Genomic DNA, 12,717 nt, shown 5'->3' on the forward strand with positions numbered 1-12,717 from the left:
GAAAGATGGGTGAGGGTGGGGAGATTCACCAAGAAACTAAACTGCGTGAGCCTCCTCATAAGCACATTTTTAAAAACTTGACAGGGCAGCTGGGTGGCTCAGCGGTTTAGCACCGTCTTCAGTCCAGGATGAGATCCTGGAGACCTGGGATCGAATCCCATGTTGGGCTCCCTGCATGGAGCCTGCTTCTCCCTCTGCCTGTGTCTCTGCCTCTGTGTGTGTGTGTGTGTGTCTCTCATGAATAAATAAATACAATCTTAAAAAAAAAAAAAACTTGACAGTGGGACATCAATACCTTCAAAAGAAGAAATCCTGTTATATGCAACAATGCAGATAAACCCAAAAGGCATTATGCTAAGTGAAATAAGCCAACAGAGAAAACATGGTATCACTTATATGTGGTATCTAGAAGAAAAAAAAAAAAAAAACCAAGTCAAGAGAAACAGAAGAAAAAAGCATTTGCCAGAGAGTGGAGGTGGGGGAGATAAGGAGATATTTGTAAAAGGATACAAACTTACAGCTATAAGATGAATAAGGTCTGAGGTCTAATGAAAAACATAGACTATAGCTGATAACACTGTTACCTTATAATTGAAATCTGCTAATGGAGTATAACTTAAAAGTTCTCAAAAAAGATAAATATGTAAGATGATGGATTTGTTATTAAACTTCATGGGGGGGGGAACTCTTTCACAATGTTTACCTATATCAAACCATCACATTGTATACTTTAAATATCTCACAATTTTGTCAATTATACTTCAATAAAGCTGGAAAAATTTTGCAAAATGCTTACTTAGATTAAACAGATTCTTATAAAAAACAGTTGAAGGAAGCTGAGATTTGAATCTACGGTGCTGTGGGAACTGATGTACCCAGTGAGTTGCTAAGTGCAGAGTGGTGGGTGCAATCATTAAAGAGATGAGGGATTTTCTGCAGAAGATTTAAAGGCATTAATAAACCAACTAAGTATTTGTCTGCTTTGATGAGCAATTTTAAACAACATAAAGGACACAATACTCATCCTTGGAAAAAAAACATTTTTTGTTGTTGGTCTAAGTTCTAAATCTAAACAACTCTCCTTAGTACTGTTGAAATTTAATAATACATGGATAAGCTACAAATTAGCATTTGTAAAAAAAAAATTAGCATTTGTCCAATACTTCTCTCTCTCTTTTTTTTTTTTAAGATTTTATTTATTTATTCATGAGAGACACAGAGAGAGAGAGAGACAGGCAGAGACACAGGCAGAGGGAGAAACAGGCTCCATGTAGAGAGCCAGACAGGGGACTCCATCCTGGGACTCCAGGATCACACCCTGGGAGGAAGGTGGCACTAAACTGCTGAGCCACCCGCGATGCCCAATACTTCTCTTTTAATAAACATTGTGTTCTACATGAGAGTTAATTTGGAGAAATCCCGGTTAAACCTGCAGCCCTCAACACACACAGACTTGGGGTCATGAGGTGGTCGCAAGACTAAGAATTCAATTTCTATTTCTTTAATTTGATAATCTCTGAGGTACCATTATTTATTTCAAACTGACTGTTCAAAAGTAGAAATACTTTTGAAGAAATATCAGAAGTGATCTCAAGTGTTCCCAAGCAATATAATGAAATTATAATTTTTGTGAATATATCATTTGAATGTGGCTAGAATTGGTCTTTGCAAACAGACATGATAGTTTTGCGATTTCCTGAAGGTATTATGAAGTGAGATTTTTTTGGATCTCTTCACCATTCTTATGTTCATATTTTTTTCCTAATAGGAAGAGGATATTGGGTAAAAAACTAATGAAATTTGAATAAAGAACAGGCTTTAGTTAAAAATAATGCATATATCAGTCCATTACTTGTAAAGTGTATCATTCTAATGCAAGATGTTAATAGGGAAACTGGGTTTGGATATAAGGGAACTTTTTGTGCTATATTAATAATTTTCCTGTAAATCTAATATTGTTCTGAAAAGTAAAGTTTTAATAAGTCTTAATTCTCTAAAAATTTATATGATTGTTGCTGCATGTGCAGGAAATATTTTTAAATTAAACCTAACAAAAATTGCTTTTTTGACCAATTATGAGCAAATATCAATGAAAATTTAACTATACCATCTATGAACATGAATACACAAAGAAAAATAATATCTATGAAGTCATTTCAATTTTCCAGAAATTAGGGATTGAAAGCAGATATTGTAATATTATTCATTATTGTGACAGGCCAAAATGTGGTTATAAGTTTTTCTTTCTTACTTCAAAAAGTGAATCTGTGTTATTAAAAATATTAGACCATTATTTTCCCTTTCTGTGCTGTTATATATATTTATTTTTCATCTATTTTTACTGGTAAAATAAAATATATTTAATATATATACAAAGTACAATAACCAAAAATTTCCATTATCTTTCTGGTCACTAGTATTGTTTACTGAGCTTCATGATTAGTACTGAAAATATTTTGTCTTGTAGAAGGAATTTTATTAAAAAATCATTGACTTCAAATTTTACCAGGGGACAGATCCAAACAGCCTCAAGATAGAATAAATTCTGATAATTAATAAAAATCTCATAAAGCGTCATACTGATCCTAGGACCAGGAGAATTCAACCGTTACCTTGGTTTCATACTCAAAGCAACAACAATAAAAAAAAAGAAGGGAGGAAAGAAAGAAAGAAAGAAAGAAAGAAAGAAAGAAAGAAAGAAAGAAAGGAAGAAAGAAAGAAAGAAAAAGAAAGAAAGAAAGAGCAAGCAAAAGAAAGAACTTGGGATTGGGTTAGGATGTGGGTACGTGTATAGAAACTAGGTATTTTATGAAGATACCTGAGTGACTAAAATTTTATATCCAGAAAAGGAAAATTTTCCAACCAGTTTGTTTCCAGCAACTATTCGCAAATACATTCTCTCTCCAAATAAGCCACTAGTTGTCAGAATTTCTTTTTCCCATCCCAACACACAGGATTATTACTGCTTTAATGTACACGCAAGGGAGGAGGACAGAAAAATCAAAACACAACTCTAAATGTATATTTGAATTTCTGAAGTTCCATATATGGTGTAAAAATGATCCCCCAAATAATTCATGATTCTAAATAATCTACCCCCCGATCTCCCACTGGGATATGAACCTACCTTCTTACAATCCCAATTAAGAATCCTTGATATAAAGGATCTTTCATTTGCTGGAAATTTAATGGATATTGGCCATACATTGTATGATGGCTGGGTTCCTCTATTTCATTCTTACCATTAGCTCATCACATCACTAGTATCATAGTCTATCTCTGAGGTAGGTTGATTTGGCCATGCTGGGTGCCATGCTGGGTGCCATGCTCTTGCCATCTCAGTTCACAAACTTTATTAACAGCATTCATGATCCCCAAGTTCCAGAACATCACTAACTTGTAGCACACACTACCTGGCTTCACTTTTGGGATCTGGCCTCATCTTTTCACCTCTTGGTGACTTATAAAATTGGAAAAGGAATAGGAGGAAGAAGAGAGTGAAGTTTATTCCCAAAAAGCTTTAAAGAAGAATCTGTAGTTGTTCATTATTTAAAGCTTTTGTTTTTCATAACCAGATTTGGTTTCATTCTTAGCTTTTAGACCAGTGATCTCACACTCTCATTTCCCAAGCTTAGAAAATAAATTCAAAGGTGTCTCATAAATTTCATACTCATATGGTTCTCCGATTTTCAAGGATAGTAAAAAATCATTTTCTATTTTGTCCTTTAAGAATATTCATGTTCAGCTGATTATGAGTCCTCATTTTTTGTACAAAATGTTTAATCTGTGTATCTACTTATAAAACATTCTTTCAAATTCAACAAGAATAGTCTGAAGTTCCTTTATAGCATAATATACTTAATAAGAGAAAATATTTAAGTTCTTCCTCATGAAGCCAGTTTTCCAGCTTCTATTATTTTTATAACTGCCCTTGTGAGTGAATATTATAATTGCAACAATAATACAGTCAGCTAAGAGATCAAATTAGAGAAAAAAAATAACTCATCACCAAAATCAGTCAAAGCATTCAAGAGCTCTCTTGGATCAACAAATGGGTCCTGTACTTATTTCAACATTTGGAGCAAAAAAGTGACTCTGAGCTCTGCCAAACATGGACACAGTATGTTCTCCTCCAAAACCTATATGTTTCTTTCCCACTTAGTTTCTTCCCAACTTTAATAAACTATGTTCCAAAAGTCCATTAATTGAGTCTATTTGGATTTGTAATGCTTTTTCCCAGAGAAATGTGATGAGCATGTTTCCAGGCCTGCCCACAAACTCTATTTATTCATAGAATGTTAGAGCTAGAGGGACTTAAAAAATCATTTAATATAACCATTTTAAAACCTTAATGTTACTGAAATTATAATACTAGTTGCTCCCAGGGAGCCTCCAGAGACCTTCATGAGTTTGTTGAGGCTCCTCTGTGTCCTGAAAAGGCCAGTTTATTTACGGTTATAGAAGACAACATCCAGGAAGCTGTATCAATAACTGGGTTTATCCTGAGAAAATCTTTGTGAAAGCTAGAACATTCTCTAGTTTTGGAGATTCATCATGAAAGGGGCACTAGCAGCAAAGCACAGTGAAATCATTCCCTGGATAGGAGTGTCTCACTAGAAAGCAGGAGCTCTCAATCTAGAATCTCTTTACATAAACCAGACTTTATCTACTTTGTCAATACTTTTCCTTGACTGAGTTGACTTCACACAATAGTTCTGTGAAGGAGATGATAAAAAGAAGCATCACCTCACTTGGCACCAAAACACTATACACACTCAGGGAATTTGGAGTGGCAGCAATGTCACACACACAGCTTGTACAACCTCACATTTATTTCTCAAATGTCTAGATTCAGGATTATTTAGCCCTATAAACTCCATACAATATCAGGGAGAAATCAAACTTCATCCTTAGATGGAAGAATCCCAATGGAGCAAAGTGACATTTGTAAATAATAATTTCTTAGCAAGAAAGATCACAGAACAAGCTTGTTCCACCTTCTTGTAAAAGCCATGTCACTTTTATTTAATTATCTAAAAAGAAACTCATCTTCTTCACCTCCATTAATTACCTAAAGAAAAATCTCATCTCCTTCAATTAATTTTCCCTAACATAACATGGACCATCATAGAGAATTACTGTCCTGGGACCAATTTAGTTTTTATTTGTTTTTGTTTGTTTTTGTGTTTTGTTTTGTTTTGTTTGCATAAAAAAAAATAAAAACTCATAATATTATATTTGGTTGTCTGTGAAGTATTATGATATTATGATCATATAAATAGAGACCTTTTATTTCTTGCTAGTGAAAAGTGTCCCAGCTAATTATTCAGATATTTAACACAAACTCTGGAGTTCAGACTGAAAATTTGGTTCCACTAATCTAATACTTATAAATTTGGGAAAGTTACCAGATCATACCAAGCCTTAGTTTTTACCACCAGTAAAATGGTAATAATAATAATATCATTAAATCCACAAAGCAATTTTAAGAATTAAGGGTAGAAATGCCCAGTGAAGATGGCAGAGTAGAAAATACTAAACCGACTTTGTCCCACAGATGCAACTAGTTAACATCAACATGAGTGTAAATAAATCAGAAAACGAACCCAGACTGGCAAAACAGACTCTCCACAGCCAAATGTAGAGGAAGAGGCCATGTTACAGAGGGTAGGAAGGGTAGAGACACAGTCAGGAGCTAAATGGACTCACTGGACTGTCCACAGGAGGGAGAAACACAACAGATATGGAGGGGGAGGGTCAGACCTCAGGCATCAGGCACCCAGGCATGAGGGACCCATACAGGGAAGACTAATCCCTGTAACATTTGGCCTAGATTTATGAGTTCTTACAATCAGAGGAGCTTAGCAACTGGAACTTTCAAAGCAGCAGTTCGAAAAACACCTGGGGTATACAGGAAAGAGATTAATTTACTAACCTCAGAGCACATCCTGGGTGGGCAGAGATCTTTGGGAGACTTCTCCAAGAAGAAAAAGCTGGCAGGTGTCATTTCCCTCCCCTGCCCTTCCCCTGCTTAGATACTTGAACATCTGCAGGAACCAGCTCAGTGGCAAAACTTTCACACTTCTGCAGATCTCTCTCCAACAATCTGACTGGCCTTGAATGGAATTTTCCCAAGCAGCTGAAGGCACCTTCCTGAGGTAGACCAGCATAGACCTTGAACACACTGTGCAATCCACCTCCAAGTTTCCTGTGGACACACCCACTCCAAACTGGTAGGCCTTGGAAGGAATTTCCCCAGGCAGCTGCAGGTCTCCTGTAGCAGACCAGCATGGACCTTGTTGGCACTATGCCTTCCACTCCTGTGTTCTCCTGCAGATCTGCCCCCATCCAATATGCCATTGATTAGAGCCTATCTAAAACTGTACCACAAATCTGGCAGTGTGCAAGCAGATGGACAAGAGCCAGCACCATTCCAAAGTGACTTTTGTCCCACAGAGAAAGGAAGTTAACCACACACACCAGCTCCCCTGCAGCCCCAGCTGTGTGCTAAGGGCAGACATCTGGTTAGACTACAGACTGATTAGACCCACCAACAAAGGCTTCTCAGGAGATAACACAGGGAAATTGCCCTGCAGTTTTGTGCTACTGCTTCCTGGCAAATGCCTAGTCTGACTCAACTCAAGCCCAAGGCAGCCCTCGTCTGGCCTACCAACAACACAGAGACCGAACTCATCCCACAGCAGGAAAAGAGAGCCTTTGTGGATAACTGGATTGAAGGCAAACAGAGCTTAGTCATGACAGTAAGGTCCACACAACACTCATAAGAGACACCATCGAAGTGCTAGGTTCTGATGAACAGGAGACATTGCACTGCAAAGCACTACAGGCCATCTTCTTCATAAGGCCACAACTTTCAAGACCAGAGAGTATAGCTGAATTTCCTAACACAGAGAAACAGACACAGAGAGTTAGACAAAAAGAGGAGACAGAGGAACATGTCCCAAATGAAAGATTAGGACAAAATCAGAGCAAGTAAGGTATATTAAATGGAGATAGGTAATATGCCTGATAGACAATTTAAAGTAATGGTCATAAAAATACTCACTGGAGGGTACTTGAGTGGCTCAGCAGTTGAGTTTCAGCCTTTGGCTTAGGGCGTGAGCCCGGGTCTAGGGATTGAGTCCTGCATTGGGCTCCTTGAGAGGAGCTTGCTTCTCCCTCTGCCTATGTCTCTGACTCTCTCTCTCTGTCAAATAAATAAATAAATAAATAAATAAATAAATAAATAAAATCTTTAAGAAAATACTCACTGGACTTGAAAAGAGAGTGGAGAATGTTACTGAGACCCTTAACAATGAGATAGAAAACATAAAAAAGAACCAATCAGAGATGAAGAGACCAATAACTGTAATTAAAAATACACCAGCTAAGGTGTAAGGGATACCTGGATTGCTCAGTGGTTGAGCATCTGCCTTTGACTCATGGTGTGATCCTGGGGTCCAGGATTAATTCCTGCATGGGGCTCCTGCAGGGAGCCTGCTTCTCTCTCTGCCTATGTCTCTGCCTTTCTCTGTGTCTCTCATGAATAAATAAATAAAATCTTTCAAAAAAAATACACTAGATGGAATAAATAGTATCCTAGAGAAAGCAGAAGAATGGATCAGTAACTTGGAAGACAAAGTTATAGAAAGCAATCAAGTCGAGTAGGAGATAAAAAATAATGAAAAGAAATAAAAATAGACTTAGGGAACTCAGTGACACCATCAAGCATAATAACATTTGTATTATAAAGGTCCCAGAAGGAGAAGAGAGAAAAAAGGGGGCAGAAAATGTATTTGAAGAAATAGTAGCTGAAAACTTCCCAAATCTAAGAAAAAAAACAGAAATCCAGATCCAGAAAGCACAGGGAACCCTCAACAAAATCAATTCATGGAGGTCCACATCAAGACATATAGTAATTACAATGGCAGTAAGTTGTGATAAATAGACAATTTTAAAGGCAGCAAGAAAGAAGAAAACAGTTACATACAAGGGAAACCCTATAAGGCTATCAGCTGATTCTTCAGCAAAAACTTGGCAAGCGAGAAGAAAGTGGCATGATATATTCAAAGTGCTGAAAGGAAAAAAAGAAAAAAAAATTCAACAAAGAATCTATCCAGCAAGGCTATCATTCAGAATAGAAGAAGAGATAAAGTTTCCCAGACAACCAAAAGTTAAAGGAATTCACCACCATTAAACCAGCCCCTCAAGGAATGTTAAAGGGGGGACTTTCTGAATGGAAAGAAAACACTATACACAGGAGTGAGAAAAGTATGAAGCACAAAAGCAGTAAAATTAGGTGTATCTATAAAAATCAATCAAAGTATTCACAAAATAAAAAATATGTAAAGTATGACAACATATAGCTGAAATGTGGTGGGGGGAGAGGGAGAGGAGTAAAGAATGAGTTCGAACTTAAGTGACTACCAACTTAATATAGATTGCTATATGCAAAGATGTTATATATAAACTTAATGGTAACCACAAATCAGAAACTGGTAATAGATATGTAAAAACTAAATAAAAAGGAATCCAAGAATATCATTAAAGAAACCAGCAAGTCATGAGAGAAGAGAGCAAGAGAAAAAAGGAACAGAGCAGAACTACAAAAACAACCATAAAACAAGCAACAAAATGGAAATAAGTATCTATCTATCTACCTGTCTATCTATCTATCTATCTATCTATCTATCTATCTATCTATCTACCTATCTATCCTATCTATCTATCTCTATATATCTATCTCTCTATCTATATCAAAAAATTACTTTGAGTGTAAATGGACTAGATGCTCCAACCAAAAGGTATAGGGTGATGGAATGCATAAAAAAAAATAAGACCCATCTCTATGCTACCTATAAGAGACTCATTTCAGACCTGAGGACACAGCAGATTGAAAGTGAAAGGATGCAATAGCATCTATCAGGCAAATGGAAGTGAAAAGAAAGACAATGTAGCAATACCTCCATTGGGCAAAATAAACTTTCAATCAAAAGCTGTAACAAGAAGGACATTTTATAATTATAATGGGAACAACTCAACAATAAGATATAACAATTGTAAATAATTATGCACCAAACATGGGAGTACCAAATACATAATAACAAACATAAATAAAATAAACGAATAACGAACATAAATAAAATAAATAAAGCTAATAACAAGCATAAAGGAAATAATTGATAGGAATACAATAATAGTAGGGAATCTTAACACTCCACTTTTTTAAAGAAAAGATTTTATTTATTTTTTCATGAGAGAGGCAGAGACACAGACAGAGGGAGAAGCAGGCTCCTCACAGGGAGCCCAATGTGAGACTCAATCTTGTGACCAGGATCATGCCCTGAGCCAAAAGCAGATGCTCAACTGCTGAGCCACCCAGGCATCCCCTTACCACTCCACTTAAATCAATGGATAGATCATCCAAACAGAAAATCAGCAAGGAAACAATGCCTCTGAGTAACACTTTGGACCAGATGGATCTAGTAGATATATTCAGAACATTCCATCCTAAAACAGCAAAATACACATTCTTTTCAAGTGCATATGGAACTTGCACTTGAAAAGATCACATATTAGGCCACAAAACAAGTCTTAGAAAAATTCAAAAAGACTGAAGTCATACCATGCATCTTTTCTGACTACAATGCTATGAGTATGAATCAACCACAAGAAAAAATCTGGAAAGAACACAAATACATAGAGATTAAATAACGTGCTACTAAACAATGAATGAGTCAACTGAGAAATCAAAGAAGAAATTTTTAAAAAGTACATGGAGGTAATGAAAATGAAAACAGAATGGTTCGAAATCCATGGAATGCAGCAAAAGCTGTTCTAAAAGGGAAATGTATAGCAATACAGGCCTACTTCAAGAAGCAAGAAAAATCTCAAATAAATAACCTAAACTTACACCTAAAGGAACCAGAAAGGGAAGAACAAACAAAATCCCAAACCAATAGAAAGAAGGAAATAATAAAAATTAGAGGAAAAATAAATGAAATTGAAAGTAAAGAACAATAGAACAGATCAATGAAACCAGGAGCTAGAACTTTGAAAAGATCTAAAAATTGATAAAACTTTAGCTAGACTCAACAAAGGCAGAGGGCAGGTGGAAAGAAAGGACACAAAATTAGAAATAAAAGAGGAAAAATAACAACCAACACTGTATAAATACAACGGATTAAGAGAATATTAAAAATATATATATATGTCAACAAATTGGACAACCTAGAAGAAATTAATAAATTCCTAGAAACATATAACCTCCCAAAACTGAACCAGGAAGAAATAGAAAGTTGAACAGACTGATTACCATTATAAAATAGAATCAATAATCAATAAACTCCTAACAAAAGTCCAAGACCCGACAGCTTCACAGGTGAATTCTACCAAACAATTAAAGAAGAGTTAATATCTATTCTTCTCAAACTATTTCAAAAAAAAAAAAATGGAAGGGAAACAAAAAGCTTCCAAACTCATTCTATGAGGCCAGCATTATCTTGATACCAAAACCATGTAAAGACACTTCAAAAAGATAGAGAAAGTGAGAAAGAGAGAGAGAGAGAACTATAGGCCAATATCTTTAATGAGTGTGGATGCAAGAATCCCCAACAAATTATTAGCAAACTGATTCCAACAATATATTTTTAAAAATAATTTACCACAATCAAGTGGAACTTATTTTTGAGATGCAAGTGTGGTTCAATATTCACAAATCAATCAATGTGATGCATCATACCTACAAAAGAAAGGATAGAAACTATATGATCATTTCAATAGATACAGAAAAAGCATTCGACAAGGTACAGCACCCACTCATGATAAAAAGCCCTCAAAAAAGTGAGTTTAGAGGGAATAGCTCAACATAATAAAGGCCATATGTGAAAAATCCACAGCTAACATTATACTCAATGGTGAAAAGGTGGGAGCTTTTCCCCTAAAATCAGAGACAAGACAAGGATGTCCACTTTCACTGCTTTTCTTCACACTAGTACTGGAAGTCCTAGCCACAGCAATCAGGCAACAACAATAAAAAATAAATAAAGGAATCCAAATCGGTAAGGAAGAAGTAAAACTTTCAGTATTTTTAGATGACACGACACTATATATATAGAAAACCTTAAAGTCTCTACCAAAAACAATGGCCAGATTATGAATGCAACCAAAGTGTTCATTGAAAGATGAATGGATAGGGATCCCTGGGTGGCTCAGCAGTTTAGCGCCTGTCTTCGGCCCAGGGCATGATCCTGGAGTCCTGGGACCCAGTCCCACATCAGACTCCCTGCATGGAGCCTGCTTCTCCCTCTTCCTGTGTCTCTGCCTCTCTCTCTGTATGTGTCTCTCATGAATAAATAAATAAAATCTTTTTTTTTAAAAAAAGAAAGATGAATGGATAAAGGAGATGATAGAGAGAGAGATAGATGATAGATAGATAGATAATGAATATTACTCAGCCATAAGAATCTATGAGATCTTGCCATTTGCCACAACATAGATGGATCTAGAGGGTAATGACAAGTGAAATAAGTCAGCCAGAGAAAGACAAATACTAGAGGATTTCACTCACATATGGAATTTAAGAAACAAAACAGACAAACAAAGGTAGGAGGGAAGAGAGGAAAACCAAGAAATAGACTCTTAACTATAGAGAACAACCTGATGGTTACTAGAGGGGAGGGAGGTGGGGGATGGGTGAAATGTGTAAAAGGGATTAAGAACACACTTATATAATGAGCACTGAGTCATATATAGAATTGTCGAATCACTATTTTGTACAACTGAAACTAATAATATTGTATTAACTATACTGGAATTTTTTTTAAATGGGTAACTTTTGAAAGAAGCATTTGTTATTAGTCATCACTTGCTAAAAAAAAAGAATTAGAAGAGCAATGTATATAAATGGCCTCGTACAGTAACTGGCACCTGAGCAAATATTCAGGGAGGATAATTTTTTTTTATATTAGGGAATGCATAGTTTTTACAGTTGTTACTATTGTTATTTTTGTCATTAGTTTTATTTTAAATCTAACCTAATTTTTTAGATTATTTGGCTTCTACACAATTTGCCATAGCCAAGTAAATTTTAGTCATACTTACATAAAACAATCTTTCCTAATTTACAGGTACCATTTATTTTAAAATAAATTTGCTTTCCTTTAAATGCTATTTTGGCATTATTCACTCACATCCAATTTGTTTTAATAATTCTAAAGGCAGGGACCCTCTTCTTCCTCTCCCTATTTTCTACTCAGTGTGATATTGTTATGAACACAGGCTATGTCACGATCGACAACAAATACACAAATGTTTAATATCAATTCCTAGAACATTGCACTACCCAACAAACTCATGAAGGGCAAGGACCATACTTTATTGCTAATTTTTTTCTTTTCTTTTCCATTTCTCCACCCATGAAATGCAAGTAAACTTTTCACCTAATAGACAATTACTTAATGCATTGGACAAAGAAATTTAGAATGTTTTACCATTAACTACTCATCATCAATATAATTATCCACTTACTATTGTAGTCTATTACCCTTTTCCTCCCCCTAACTGATGAAGATGTTAAGGATATTGAATTTGAAGTTAAGATACAGAGTACCTCAAGTCATGGGATTGAGCCCTGCGTTGGGCTCCGCACTGGGCATAGAGCCTGCTTGAGATTCTCTTTCCTCCCTCTGACCTCTACTCTCACTCACATGCATTCTC

At 35.8% G+C, this 12,717-nt stretch overlaps 1 long non-coding RNA gene across 1 annotated transcript in view; it reads right to left on the minus strand.

Annotated features, from left to right (window-relative positions):
• Positions 1 to 6,231, minus strand: part of LOC144311939 (uncharacterized) — a 64,311-nt gene extending 58,080 nt beyond the window's left edge. Inside the window, exon 1 of the long non-coding RNA XR_013377412.1 lies at positions 5,936 to 6,231. This is a non-coding gene — a long non-coding RNA (uncharacterized LOC144311939). The remainder of the gene's footprint in view (positions 1 to 5,935) is intronic.
• Between the last annotated feature and the right edge of the window lie 6,486 nt (positions 6,232 to 12,717).

The sequence above is a fragment of the Canis aureus genome, chromosome 4 (assembly GCF_053574225.1).
Source record: "Canis aureus isolate CA01 chromosome 4, VMU_Caureus_v.1.0, whole genome shotgun sequence".
NCBI classification, from domain to species: domain Eukaryota; kingdom Metazoa; phylum Chordata; class Mammalia; order Carnivora; family Canidae; genus Canis; species Canis aureus.